The 15516-nt window shown below is 41.7% G+C and overlaps 1 pseudogene; it reads left to right on the top strand.

Annotated features, from left to right (window-relative positions):
* The first annotated feature begins 12373 nt into the window (after positions 1–12373).
* Positions 12374–13563, top strand: LOC101146574 (myeloid-associated differentiation marker-like; annotated as a pseudogene).
* The last annotated feature ends 1953 nt before the right edge of the window (positions 13564–15516 follow it).

Genomic DNA, 15516 nt, shown 5'->3' on the forward strand with positions numbered 1-15516 from the left:
AAAAGGGAATCCTTACTAAATCATTCTATGAAGCCAGCATCACCCTACTACCAAAACCAGGGATGGATATAACAAAAAAAGAAAACTACAGACCAATATCCCTGATGAACATAGATACAAAAATCCTCAATAAAATACTAGCTAACCAAATCCACCAGCATATCAAAAAGATAATCCACCATGATCAAGTGGGCTTCCACAGATGCAGGGATGGTTTAACATAAGTAAGTCAATAAATGTGATACACCACATAAACAGAATTAAAAACAAAAATCACATGATTCTCTCAGTAGCTGCAGAAAAAACATTTGAAAAAATCCAGCATCCTTTTATGATTAAAGCCCTCACCAAAATTGGCATAGAAGGGACAACCTTAAGGTAATAGACATCTAGGACATATTTACAGCCAACATGTAAACTGAATGGGGGAAAATTTAAAGCATTCCCCATGAGAACTGGAACAAGACAAAGATGCTCAGTTTCACCACTTCTATTCAACATAGTACTGGAAGTTCTAGCCAGAACAATCAGACAAGAGAAAGGAATCATAGGCATCCAAATTGGTAAATAGGAAGTCAAACTGTTGCTGTTTGCTGATGACATGATCATATGCCTATAAAACCCTAAAGACTCATCCGAAACGCTCCTAGAACTGGTAAATGAATTCAGTAAAGTTTCAGGATACAAAATTAATGCACACAAATCAATAGCTCTGCTATACACCAATGGTGACTAAGCTGAGAGTCAAATCAAGAACTCAACCACTTTTACAACAGCTGTAAAACAACAACAACAACAACAAAAAAGTAGGACTATACCTAACCAAGGAGGTGAAAGATCTCTACACTGCAGAAAGAAATTATAGACAACACAAATGGAAACACATCCCATGCTTATGGATGGGTAGAATCAATATTGTGACAATGACCATACTGTCAAAAGCAATCTACAAATTCAATGCAATTCCCATCAAAATACCACCATCATTCTTCACAGAACTAGAAAAAACAATCCTAAAATTCATATGGAACCAAAAAAGAGCCCACATAGCCAAAGCAAGACTAAGCAAAAAGATTAAACATGGAGGCATCACATTACCTGACTTCAAACTATACTGTAAGGCCATAGTCACTGAAACAGCATGGTACTGGTATAAAAATAGGCACACAGACCAATGGAACAGAATAGAGAACCCAGAAATAAAGTCAAATACTTATAGCTAACTGATCTTCAGCAAATCAAACAAAAACATAAAGTGGGGAAAGGACACCCTATTCAACAAATGGTGCTGGGATAATTGACAAGCCTCATGTAGAAGAATGAAACTGGATCCTCATCTTTCACCTTATACAAAAATCAACTCAAGATGGATCAAAGACTTAAACCTAAGACCTGAAACCATAACAAATCTAGAAGATGACATTGGAAAAACCCCTCTAGACATTGGCTTAGGCAAGACTTTATGACATAGAACGCAAAAGAAAATGCAACAGAAACAAAGGTAAATAGATGGGACTTAATTAAACTAAAAAGCTTCTGCACTGCAAAAGAAACAGCAGAATCAACAGACAACCCAAAGAGTGGGAGAAAAATCTTCACAATGTATACATCTGAAAAAGGACTAGTATCCAGAATCTACAAAGAACTCAAACAAATCAGCAAGAAAAAAAATCAAACAATACCATCAAAAAGTGGGCTAAGGACATGAATAGACAATTCTCAAAAGAAGACACACAAATGGACAACAAGCATATGGAAAAATGCTCAACATCACTGATTATCAGGGAAATGCAAATCAAAACTGCAAGGTGATACCACCTCACTCCTGCAAGAATGGCCATATTCAAAAAATCAAAAACTAATAGATGTTGGCATGGATGTGGTAAAAAGGGAACACTTTTGCACTGTGGGTGTGAATGTAAACTAGAACAACCACTGTGGAAAACAGTGTAGACATTCCTTAAAGAACTAAAAGTAGATCTTCCATTTGATCCAGCAATCCCACCATTAGGTATCAACCTAAAGGAAAAGAAGCCATTATACAAAAAAGATACTTGCACACACACGTTTATAGCAGCACAATTCATAATTGCAAAAATATGGAACTAGCCCAAATGCCTACCAATCAACAAGTGGATAAAGAAAATGTGATATATATATATATATATATAGAGAGAGAGAGAGAGAGAGAGAGAGAGAGAGAATTATATCCTAAGTGAAGTAACTCAGGAATGGAAAACCAAACATCGCGTGTTCTCTCTCACAATCGGGAGCTTAGCTATGAGGATGCAATGTCTTGCTTTAAGAAATAAGTCCATACAATGGACTTTGGGGACTAGGGGGAAAGGGTGGAAGGGGGGTGATGGATAAAAGACTACACATTAGGTACGTGTACACTGCTTGGGTTATGGATGCATCAAAATCTCAGAAATTACCACTAAAGAACTTATTTATGTAACCAAACACCACCTACTTCCCAAAAACCTTTTGAAAAACAATGTTTTTAATACACTGAAAAGATTTTTAAAAAGGCAGCGACAGACGAGAATCAATTTCTTGGTTTTGTTATTGTACTATAATTACTATAATAAGATATCAGCATTATTGGAAGCAGGATGAAGGGTATACAAGGCCTTACTCCCCTTTTCTTGTCATCTTGTGAATCTATAATTAGTTAAAAATGAACTGTTTTGAAAAAGTCTATAGTAGTCTCTATATCTCTCTAACGCTATGCTAGTAGAGTAGCCAGTAGATATATGTGGCTATTGAGCATTTGAGATGTCTTTTAAGTGTGAAATATATACCATATTTAGTATGACAAAAGAATAAAATAATTTTTGTATTGATTGCATACTGAAATTATAATGTTTTGGGTATATTTTGTTAAATAAAATATATTATTAAAATTTTAAAAATAAAAATATATCATGGGAATGGTTGTATAACCTTGTGAATATACCAAAAATCACTGAATTATATACTTTTAAAAAGGTGAATTTTTATGGTATTATATTACAGTTTTGCAGTAGGGACCCTTTTTATCATCTTTTAAGATAGGTCAATATTAGTTTTTCTCTCATAATATTGTTGTGATAATAAACTTAAATTATTCAAGCAAAGCACATTAACACAGTTACCAGCACATAGTACAGGCATATTTCTAAGGTTATGAGGGTTCCATTCCAGACCACCCCAATAAAGCAAATACCTCGGCTGGGCATGGTAGCTCACGTCTGTAATCCCAGCACTTTGGGAGGCCGAGGCAGGCAGATCACCTGAGGTCAGGGGTTCGAGACCAGCCTGACCAACATGGCAAAACCCTGTCTCTACTAAAAATACAAAAATTAGCCAGGCGTGGTGGCAGGCGTCTGTAATCCCAACTACTCAGGAGGCTGAGGCAGGAGAATTGCTTGAACCCGGGAGGCGGAGGTGGAGGTTGCGGTGAGCCAAGATCGCGTCACTGCACTCCAGCCTGGGTGACAGAGCAAGAATCTGTCTCCAAAAAAAAAAAAAAAAAAAGCTACAGATAAATGAAGTTCTCAATCGTGTCTTGAATCCATCAGTGTTGCAGTGAACACATGCCACTTAATGGTATGTCGATCATGAAACAAAGATCTGTCATGATGAAGTGAAAATGGAAGGAACTGTGAATATTCAATGAGCTGGTTGCTGAAATTTAAGAAAAAACATGGCAAAATTTTTTTCAATTTGTGGTGATTAAGCATCAGCTGATTACAAAGCAGCAGAAAAATTTATTGATGAGTTTGCCAAGGTTGTTGCTGATGAAAATCTGACACCAAAACAAGTCTATAGTGTTGATGAAACATCACCATTTTGGCATTATTGCCCCAGAAAGACACTTGACTACACTTGAGGAGATAGTCAATAGAGGAATTAAGGATGCCAACAATAGAATAACTGTGCTGGGATGTACTAATGCAGCAGGCACACATAAGTGCAAACTTGCTGTTAGGCAAAAGCTTGCATTCTCATTGTTTTTGAAGAGTGAATTTCTCACCAGCCCATTTTTACACTAGCAAAAAAGCATGGATCGCCAGGGACATCTTTTCTGATTGGTTTTACAAACATTTTGCTGGTGCTCACTACAGGGAAGCTGGAGTAAATGACAACTACGAGACTGTTATTCCTTGACAACCGCTCTGCTCATCCTCCAGCTGAAATTCTCATCAAAAAATAGTGTGTATGCCATGTACTTTTCCCCAAATGTGACTTCACTCATTCAGTCATGTGACCAGGGTATCCTTAAATCAATAAAGAGTAAATATAAAAACACTTTCTTGAACAGCATGCTAGCAGCAGTGAACAGAGGCATGAATGTGGAAGGTTTTCAAAAGGAGTTTAGCATGAAGGATGCCATGTATGCTATTGCCAACTGTTGGTACATAGTTCTAACTGAAGACACAGTTGTGCATACCTGGCACAACCTCTGGCCTGCAGCTATGTTCAGTGATAATGATGAACAAGGTGGTGATTTTGAAGGATCCTGTATGTCAAGTGAGATAAAATAATGTCTATCCTCCTTACATATGCAAAAAATAGACCCTCACAGTGTGTCAGTGAGCTGGAGGACATGGAGATCAAAGAAGCTTTTTTTTGTTTTCCTGTTTTGTTTTTGTTTTTTTGAGATGGAGTTTCACTCTTGTTGCCCAGGCTGGAGTGCAATGGCGTGACCTCGGCTCACTGCAACCTCCACCTCCCGGGTTCAAGCAATTCCTCTGCCCCAGCCTCCCAAATAGCTGGGATTACAGGCACGCGCCACCATGCTCGACTAATTTTTTGTATTTTAGTAGAGACGGGGTTTCACCATGTTGGCCAAGATGGTCTCGATCTCCTGATCTCATGATCCTCCCAGCCTCCCAAAGTGCTGGGATTACAGGTGTGAGCCACCGTGCCTGGCCAATCAAAGAAGTTTTTAACATCAATAATGAAGCCCCACATGTTCATTCGCTGATGGTAAAATAACTGAATTAGTTTTGGGGTTTTTTCTTGTTTTTTTTTGGTGACAGAGTCTCACTCTCACCCAGGCTAGAGTACAGTGGTGTGATCTCGGCTCGCTGCAACCTCCACCTCCTGGGTTCAAGTGATTCTCCTGCCTCTGCCTCCTGAGTAGCTGGAATTACAGGCGGCCACCACCACGCCCAGCTACTTTTTGTATTTTTAGTAGAGTCGGGGTTTTGCCATGTTGGCCAGGCTGGTCTTGAACTCCTGACCTTAGGTGATCTGTCCACCTCAGCCTTCCAAAGTGCTGAGATTATAGGCATGAGTCACCACGCCCGGCCTGAAATAGTTTTGAATCAAGTGATCATAACAGTGATGATGAAGATTACATTAACACTGCAGAAAAAGTGCCTATAGACAACATGGTTAAAATGTGTGATGGGCTTATTGAAGGACTAGAGCAGTGTTTGTTCATAACAGACCAAGAAATAATGTCAGTTCATAAAATCAAAGGAGACTTTCAAGACAAAAATGTTGTTAATGAGGCAGATGACTTTGGAGGAATATTTTTAAAAGACATCCAGCAGAATGCCTTCTCATCCCTAGAGGACTCACTTCCTGGTCTTTCAACTGATTCTGATGTTTCCTCTTACAAAGAAAAAAAAACAGTATATAGTAACTATTTAATCAAAACATAGCATCATAGGTGGAGACTGAAAGCCTGTCACTTGTTATTGCTGATTTTTAATAGCAGATTACTGGTATTCTAGTGATGCTACCGGGCTGCTTACCTACCCTGAACACATTTTTTCACTGTATTAATGATATATCATACTTTTTATGGTTAAGTACTTATATGTGAATAAGTGTGAGAAAATGATTGCTTATCAGTAGCATATAAATTCAGAGTCAGGAATTATGGTGAGGCCAAACAACCACATATCGTCCAAAAGGGTTGCATTCTGATGGATCGATGCACACACACTTTGTTTCATGCATGAAATTATTTAAAATATTATATAAAATTACCTTCAAGATATGTATATATGATACATATAAAACACAAATAAACATTATGTTTAGACTTGGGTCCTGTCCCCAAGATATCATATTATATTAATATATATGCAAGTATCTGAAACTATCCAAAATCTAAAACAATCTACTCCCAAGCATTTCAGATAAGGGATATTCAACCTGTGTAACAAGTGTGCAGTGGGTTCTTATCTAACTTTCACATCTCCCCCACTATAACCCAGCATTTGACCCTAAGCAGTGGGATGCTAAGTTCAAGTCGAGTCTGCAACTTCTTCTACAATTCTCTTGCTTATCTTGTTCCACAAATGGAATGACCAGATTTAGTAGGTAATGATAAAGGAAATGCCATTAAATTTGAATTTCAGACAAACAACTAATGATTTTTTACCATATTATGTCTCAAATGTTACATTTAGTATATTTATTTATATTATATTTAGTATAAATGTCTCAAGTGTTATATTTAGTATATTTAGTTTTATTTAGCACATACATAATTATGCAACATTTATCACATACTTATACTAAAGAAATTATTTGTTGTTTATTTAAATTTAGCTGAGTGTCCTATATTTTATCTGGCAACCCTACTCCCATGAGGTCTGCACTAGGCTGGAAGGCCACCTTCTGGCCTCATATCCCTTATTATGAAGACTTAGTAAGTGCTCATGTTCAAAACACAACCACAGGGTACTACATATTTATTGACAGATTTCTACTGGAGCCTTGACCCCACTCCAATATGGTTAAAATGTCAATTGCCAAAAACAAACCTATAGTCTTTAAGAATATAGTAAATATTAAACATACAATTGTGTAAACATAATAAATCTATCTGGAATTTAATATTCAAAAGCAGCTCATTACTATTCAGTTTGGTATTTTCCCATTCTTTTAGAAATTTTATTCAATCAGGAGGTTTCTCACCTTTTTAGCAAATGTTTCAACACTGTGAACCTCAGAGACAGGTGAGAATCTGAATTTTTTTCACAGCAAGCAATTGTCTCATGTCAGTCATGGACTACTCGAATCATAAATTATCCTATTGTCTTTAATCTCAAAAGTATCACTAACAGGACTAGCTACATAATTAGCAGAACCCGGCCCATAATGAAAATGCATTAGGAATTTCAAGATGGTGAGAGCAGAGCACTAAGCCAGGCACACGGTGCTCAGTGCAACTTTACAGGTAACATGCCCAGGAAGCAGCCGTGACCACAGAAATTACAAAAGCTAAACTAGGTCAACACTTTGGGAGTGCGGTTATTGGCATTCCTCTTTCCCCATGCCAAGTGTTGAAATCATCTGATAAATTGTACTTATTTTTTCTTGATCTCATTTGATGGTTTCACCTAATCCCCAAGACCCTACAAAAAGACTGAGTGTGGCCGGGCGCGGTGGCTCACGCCTGTAATCCCAGCACTTTGGGAGGCCGAGGAGGGTGGATCACGAAGTCAGGAGATCAAGATCATCCTGGCTAACACGGTGAAACCCGGTGTCTACTAAAAATACAAAAAATTAGCCGGGCATAGTGGCCGGCGCCTGTAGTCCCAGCTACTCCGAAGGCTGAGGCAGGAGAATGGCGTGAACCCGGGAGGCGGAGCTTGCAGCGAGCAGAGATCCGGCCACTGCACTCCAGCCAGGGGAAAAAAAAAAAAAGATTGGGTGACATGGGTTTCCTCTGGCGGAGGAACTGGGTGGCTGTGGGACAGAGATGAGAGGAAGATGTTTACTGTATGTCCTTTTGCGCCTTGTGTGTTTTGAACCATGTGATGTGAATATATCATCTAGTCAAAAATGAATACATACATTTAAAGAGAGGTTTGGAGTCTCAGATCACATCCAGATGAACAAACCATAGATATTTTGAATGTACAATGGAGGTCACCATTTCTGTGTTTTACTTTTCAGTTTTTCATGGAGTATGCCTCAGTGGGAAGATAGTCATAAAATATTCTAGGATGCCTTTAATCATGAACAATCATAAAATATTCCAAGATGCCTTTAGCGAAATTTAAAGGATAGGTTGTATAAGGTAAAACTATTTCTGTGCTTCACAAATTGCTTTAACCCATAATGCAGGGTACGTTTTCAGTTTGAGATTATTGCGAATTATGGGACAGAACATCGTTCTCATTTTGATCTAGCAGTTCAGGGCCTAATTCAAGTTCAACATTCATAACCGTTGGGGCCATCTGGGCCACATTTCTGTGTTTCTAACGCTTTCCCTTAGGTTTAAACTCTTATCTTAATCAGGATTTATTTTTCATGATTCCATTTTGATTTGTCTTTTTATTTTCTTCTTTTATTTTATGATTCTTTTAAATCATAAGAACTACTTCATGGAATGAGGTGGACTATTCTCAGTATTTATTCCAGAAAGTAACCAGGAATATAGGAGAATACACTTGAAAGGTTTTGTACTTTTTTCTACAGTATTATCTGGTCCTTTTTGGGTCTTAAAGAGTAGCTCACTAAACAAAGAAGTAGAATACTGAATTAAGAATATGACTACATTCACTGAAAAACTGATTGCTGTGTAATCTTAGGAACAAACTTCAAACCAAGCTACATATTAATCATGAGACAAAAGTTAGTCATAATGCATAAACTTCTAACCTTCTACTAACTGTGAGGGGCAGAGCCTGGGCTAGAACCCAGTATGTCCTGAAGTTAAGCAAAGTTAAGGACATACTGGAACCCAGTATATCCTGAAGTTAAGGAAAGGCAGATGAGAGAAGTGATGTGGGAGCCAGAACCAAAGACAGGCAGAAAAGATAGACTTGGGAGGAGGCCACAATCCATATTAGGATTAGCATGTTGGAATATTATCCAGATTAGGATTTTGCCATAATCCAGATTAATACCAACATTTTAGAATACTATTAGTACCAACTATAAATCACACCAGCACTTACTTTCTATTTATAACATTGTGAATAATTGCAAAAAAAACTTAGGAACAATTGAAATGACCAAACATAAGTGACAGATGGTAAACTATCTATCCAAAGAACAGAATGTTATGCAACCACTAAAAATAACTATTTTTAAAAGTATGATGAGCCAGGCACAGCACTATGGGTGGCTGAGGCAGGAGGAGCATTTGAGGCCAGGTGTTCAACACCAGCCTGAGCAACATAATAAGAGCTTGTTTCTAAAAACAAATAAAACAAAACAAACAAAACAAAAACATTATTTAATTAGCTTGGAGTGGTGGCATACCCCTGTAGTTTCAGCTACTTGGGAGGCTGAGGCAGAAAGATTGCTTGAGCCCAGGAGTTCAAGGCTGCAATGAGCTATGATTGTGCTGCTGCACTCCAGCCTGAGAAACAGGGCAAGATCCAAGACCCTGCCTCTAAGTATATATATATATATACTTATTATATATTATATATATAAACATATATAATATATATACTTATTATATATTATATATATAAACATATATAATATAAATACTTATTATATATTATATATAAACATATATTATATATATACTTATTATATATTACTATATATATAAAAGCTGCACAAAGCAGATGCATATATATAATGATATGGTTAAATTTTCAAATATAATGCTGAGTAAGCAAAGAGAGTATAATTTTGTTAAATTGATCCAGGGAAGAGGTGTTAAGGGAGGTAATAATTATGTGTGTTTACATACACAGTCAGATTGTAATTTTATTTTCTTTTTTATAACTTCTTCTAGTTGCAAACATTTTACAGTAAATATCTATTATATCTTAAAGCTAGGAAAATTATTTTTTAAGGTTTTCCAATACAAAATCCTTGACTACAATAAGTCTGCCAGTGTGCAGGCATCCTTCCTGAATCACAGGTCCATTCTGGTCCCTCAAGGTAGAGATAAGAACTAAACTCCTAATGCTTGACAATATAATGCACACAGAAGATGTGTCTCAGAGATCTATAGAAACATGACATCAAAATCAAGGCAACATATATGAAAGCACTTCTTAAAATCAGCAATGTAGGTGAATATCAGATACATTTAAAAAAAAAAAGCAAACTGACCAAATTGAACATGTTATAATTGTCAGTAATGTATTCTCATACAAATGTCTTTTAAAAAGAACATTGGTGAATAAGGGCATCTTTTGTAAACCAGGGCCTTCAGATGTTCTCTTTAGTCACTAGATTCTACATAAAAAGGACTGGAAGAGCTTTTGCAGCAACTTTGCATTATGTGGGTAACACTAGCAGCAGCCTGTCACTTCCTGCAGCACCCAGTTCAGTGACCATATTGAAAGTCCGACCTAGATTTTCTGAACATCAATGAGCAAGAGCCTCAGTGGTACAAAAGCAACAAATACAAGTTTACAAACATTCCTCATCCTTTTGCTCTATGGAAATAACATTTTCTACTTGGGACTTCAAACCCAGCGACTCAACTGAAATTCTCACCCCATGTAAGCTGGTCACACCTTCAAACAAATAATGTATACTGATCACGGCTACCTGCCCAATAATGTGATGAACACAGATGCTCGTTTAATGTAAACATACAGTGAAGAGAAGTAGCAAGAGCAAGTGTCTGCCATGTGCTGGGCAGAGCCTTGGCTCTGGAGTCTGGGTGCTGCTGGTATCTCCTAGTACCCCAATGAGGCAATTGCTCCCACACATGGTTTGGACCGTGAGGGTTTCCATAGCATTTGTAAACTGTCATGGCACAGGTGGGAGTGTAGCAGTGAGGACGACCAGGACACTCTCATCACCATCTTGGTTTTGGTGGGTTTTAGCTGGCTTCTTTACTGCTTCCACAGCCTCTCAGAATCAACATGCAGTTTTCTCTGAGGTCTTTCCTTCTTTTAAAAACACGCTTTCACTCTCAAAACAGCAGAGAATGAAACTGTGGTTGTGTTTATATGCTTGAATACAATTATTTCTGCCTCAGGAAACTTTTCAGTATATTTAATTCCTAAGTATCGCTTTGAATGAGGAAGTACATAAATGAATGAATTTATGAATGAATGAACAAATACATGAATATGAAACTGGGGTCTATAAGAGAGCCAGGGCACTTATTCATCCAAGGGCAGATGGCCTGAGAGAGTAGAGCTGCACAAAACAGATGCAAAGAAAGGGTGAAGGTGAGTGCATGGCTTCTCAGCCACCCACTTCCCCACAGCCTGTGGCCCCTAGAGACTAGGCTTTGGGTGTGGACCTCAAAGAATGACAAGCAACAGAATGAATGTATGACTGCAGATTTTCCTGGAGCAAGTCTTGGCCATAGATCAATAATAATAACAACAGCCAGGCATGGTGATTCTTGCCTGTAATCCCATTGTTACCAGAAAGGGGTGCCGATCTGGACCTCAAGAGAGAGTCCTTAGATCTTGATCAAGAAATAATTCAAGGACAGTCCATACAGTAAAGTGAAAGCAAGTTGATTAGGAAATTAAAGGAGTAAAAGAATGGCTACTCCAAAGAAAGCAAGTTGATTAGGAAAGTAAAGGAATAAAAGAATGGCTACTCCATAGAGCAGCCCAGAGGGCTGCTGGTTGCCCATTTTTATGGTTATTTCCTGATTATATGAGAAACAAGGGGTGGATTCTTCATGTCTCCCCTTTTTAGACCATATAGGGTAACTTACTGAGGTTTCCATGGCATTTGTAAACTGTCATGTGCCGGTGGGAGTTTGGCAGTGAGGATGACCAAGACACTCTCATCACCATCTTGGTTTGGGTGGGTTTCAGCCGGCTTCTTTACTGCAACCTGTTTTATCAGCAAGGTCTTTATGACCTATATCTTGTGCTGACCTCCTGTCTCATCCTATGACTTAGAATGCCTAACCTCTTGGAATGCAGCCCAGTAGGTTTCAGCCTCATTTTACCCAGCTCCTATTCAAGATGAAGTTGCTCTGGTTCCAACGCCTCTGACCCCAGCACTTTGGAAAGCTGAGGCAGGTGGATCACTTGAGCCCAGGAGTTCAAGACCAGCCTGGGCAACATGGCAAAACCCCGCTTCTACTAAAAACACAAAAAATTAGCCAGGCAGGTGGTGCCTGGTGCCAGTAGTCCCAGCTACCTGGGAGGCTGAAGTGGGAGGATCACCTAAGCCTGGGAAGTCAAGGCTGCAGTAAGCCCTGATCGTGCCATTGCACTCCAGCCTGGGCAACAGAGTGAGACCCTATCTCAAAAAAATTAAAAAATTAAAAATTGTTAGGCTGACTTGAAGTCTTTATAAGAAGAGAGAGTTGGGCCTTGCTGGGCCGCTGGCCCCTCAGCGCTGCCCCAGGCCCTGCCACCACCACCGCCTGCCCCCTGCCAGAGCGGGGTTACCATCACACACGTGCCCACGCCTGCCCGGGGTGTGCACTTCCGCTGCATTTCCTCGGCCGCAGCCCACACAGGTAGTGGAACCGGTGGAAGGAGAGGGGCGGGACTTCTCCAGGTCAAGGCCAGGCCTCTTCCGTGCTCGGTGCTATGTTCCTGTTCCGCGGGGTGGCGGGTCCTGGGAGGGAGAAGCCCAGACCCAATGGACACTGACATTGTCTCTCGCTGTTCCCAGCCTTTTCCAGGCGTGTGACTTAATCCATTTCCACAGCCGACCTTTTCTCCGTGAGTTCCTCAGCCAGGACTGCTGCCATGCCGGTGACTGTTACCCATCCAACCGTCACGACCACCGTGAGGTCCCCCACCGTCGTAGGGTCCTCTAGGTCCCTGATCCAGCCCCTGGGCCTCCTCCGCCTGCTGCAGCTGGTGTCCACCTGCGTGGCCTTCTCACTGGTGGCCAGCGCAAGCGCCTGGAAGGGGCCTGTGGGTAACTGGTCCATGTTCACCTAGTGTTTCTGCTTTGCCATGACCCTGGTCATCCTCCTCGTGGAGCTGGGCGGCTCCCAGGCCCGCTTCCCCTTGTTTTGGCGCAACTTCCACATCACCTTCGCCTGCTATGCGGCCCTCTTGTGCCTCTCGGCCTCTATCATCTACCCCACCACCTACGTGCAGTTCCTGTCCCACGACCGTTCCCGCGACCACGCCATCGCCGCCACAGTCTTCTCTGGCATCGCCTGTGTGGCTTACGCCACCGAAGTAACCTGGACCCGGGCCCGGCCCGGCGAGATCACTGACTACATGGCCTCCGAGCCGGGGCTGCTGAAGATGCTGGAGACCTTCGTGGCCTGCCTCATCTTCGTGTTCATCAGTAGCCCCTACGTGTACCACAACTGGCCGGCCCTGGAGTGGTGCGTGGCGGTGTACGCCCTCTGCTTCGTCCTGACGGCCCTCACTATCCTGCTGAGCCTGGGGCACTGCACCAACATGCTGCCCATCCGCTTCCCCAGTTTCCTGTTGGGGCTGGCCTTGCTGTCCGTCCTCCTCTATGCCACTGCCCTTGTCCTCTGGCCCCTCTACCAGTGCAACGAGAAGTATGGTGTCCACCCCTGGCAGACGAGAGATGTGAGCTGCAGCGACAGAAACCCTTACCTTGTGTGTATCTGGGACCGCCGACTGGCTGGCTGTGACCAACCTGACGGCCGTCAACTTCCTGGCCTATGTGGGCGACCTGGTGTACTCTGCCCACCTGGTTTTTGTCAAGGTCTAAGAATCCCAAAGGGCCCCGTTTGCCTCTCCAACCTCTTCATCCTGCCCCCCCGCCCGAGTTTTCTTTATTGAGTATTCATTTCCTGTGTTTTCCTCTTCCCTATCTCCCCTCCTCCCCCTTTTTCTTTCCTTCCCAATTCATCGCACTCTTTCCCAGTTGTCTGATGTATGTTCTTCCCTTTCCTCTGCTGTTTCCTTCCTGTTTTGTTCTGTTGCCCACAACCTGTTTTCACCCCTAAGCTGCTTCTCTTTTTCCACTCTCTCTTTTGTTTCCTTCCTCTCATCTCTTTTCTAGGTTTCCTGTTGGTTTTCTTATCTGCCTATTTCCCGACCATCTTCTCCTATTTCCTGGGGAGCCCTGAGGCTTTTCTTCCGCCCCCACCCACCTCCAGCGGTGATGAGCTCCACACCTCCACACCCATTGCAGCTGTGGCGCCACGTCCTCCCAAGGGGCCTTCTGCCCGCCCTCGCCCTAGCTGTGCCTTAAGTCAGTGTGTACTTGTGTGTGTTTGGGGGAGTGGGAATTGGGCCCCGTTTCTCCCAGTGGAGGAAGGTGTGCTGTGCACCTCCCCTTTAAATTAAAAAATATTTATGTATCTCTGGAGGTCAATAATCTCCAGTGAGCAGGAGGCTTTAAGCGCAGACCCTGGGTCCCTAGACCTCGCCTAGCACTCTGCCTTGCCAGAGATTGGCTCCAGAATTTGTGCCAGACTTACAGAAAACCCACCGCCTAGAGGCCATCTTAAAGGAAGCAATGGATGGATCCCTTTCATCCCAACTGTTCTTCGCGGTATCAAAAAAAAAAAAAAAAAGTCAGGCAAAGAACCATAGGATCTTGAAGACAACTGTTTGAAGTATTTTTGAGGGACAGTGATGTGGCCTTCCAGCCTCAGTGTTAAAAATAACATTTAACACTGTGTCCTTTTAACACAGTGTCCTTCAGAGCGTGTGGAAAGAGATAATAAGTAAATAAATAAATAAACAACATGTCCTGCTTTGGCAGAGAGGAGAAAATGGCCACTTCCGCCCTTCAAGGCAGTATCAGCTTGGGTTTTTTTTCTTTCTTTTCTTTTTCCTGGTCATGAGGGCAGAAATTACTGGGTGGCCTTTAAAAAAAAAAAAAAAGAAGAAGTAGTTTCGGCCCGGCAGGGTGGCTTACACCTGTAATCCCAGCACTTTGGGAGGCCAAGGTGGGTGGATCACTTGAGGTCAGAAGTTCGAGATCAGCCTGGGCAACATGGCAAAAATTCGTCTCTACTAAAAATACAAAAATTAGCCCAGCGTGGTGGCGGGCGCCTATAGTCCCAGCTACTCAGGAGGCTTAGGCAGGAGACTCGCTTGAACCCAGGAGGCAGAGGTTGCAGTGAGCCAAGATCACCCCACTGCACTCCAGCGTGGGCAACAGAGCCAGACCCCATCTCAAAGAAAAAAAAAAAAAAAATGACCGGTCACGGTGCCTCATGCCTGTAATCCCAGCACTTTGGGAGGCCAAGGCAGGTGCATCACCTGAGGTCAGGAGTTCGAGACCAGCCTGGCCAACGTGGTGAAACCCTGTCTCTACTAAAAATACAAAAATTAGCCAGGCATGGTGGTGGGTACCTGTAATCCCAGCTACCCGGGAGGCTGAGGGACGAGAGTCGCTTGAACCTGGGAGGCAGAGGTTGCAGTGAGCCAAGATCATGCCATTGCACTCCAGCCTGGGCAACAAGAGTGAAACTCAGTCTCAAAAAAAAAAAAAAAAAAAAAAAAAAGGAGGTTTCTTTTTTTCTATTGTGAGCTGATGGGAAGGTGAGGATTGCTGCTGCCCTAGCTGGAGGAATGGCTTTGCTTGAGTGTGTGGTGCACATGCCCGGGTGTTGCTGTGTGCTAGTTGCTTCTTGCTGCTGCTTCCTGCTTCTCTGGGACTCACGTGCATAGTGCGACATATATAAATGTGTATGTGTGTGTATATATA

Source organism: Gorilla gorilla, chromosome 12, assembly GCF_029281585.2.
Source record: "Gorilla gorilla gorilla isolate KB3781 chromosome 12, NHGRI_mGorGor1-v2.1_pri, whole genome shotgun sequence".
NCBI classification, from domain to species: Eukaryota; Metazoa; Chordata; class Mammalia; order Primates; family Hominidae; genus Gorilla; species Gorilla gorilla.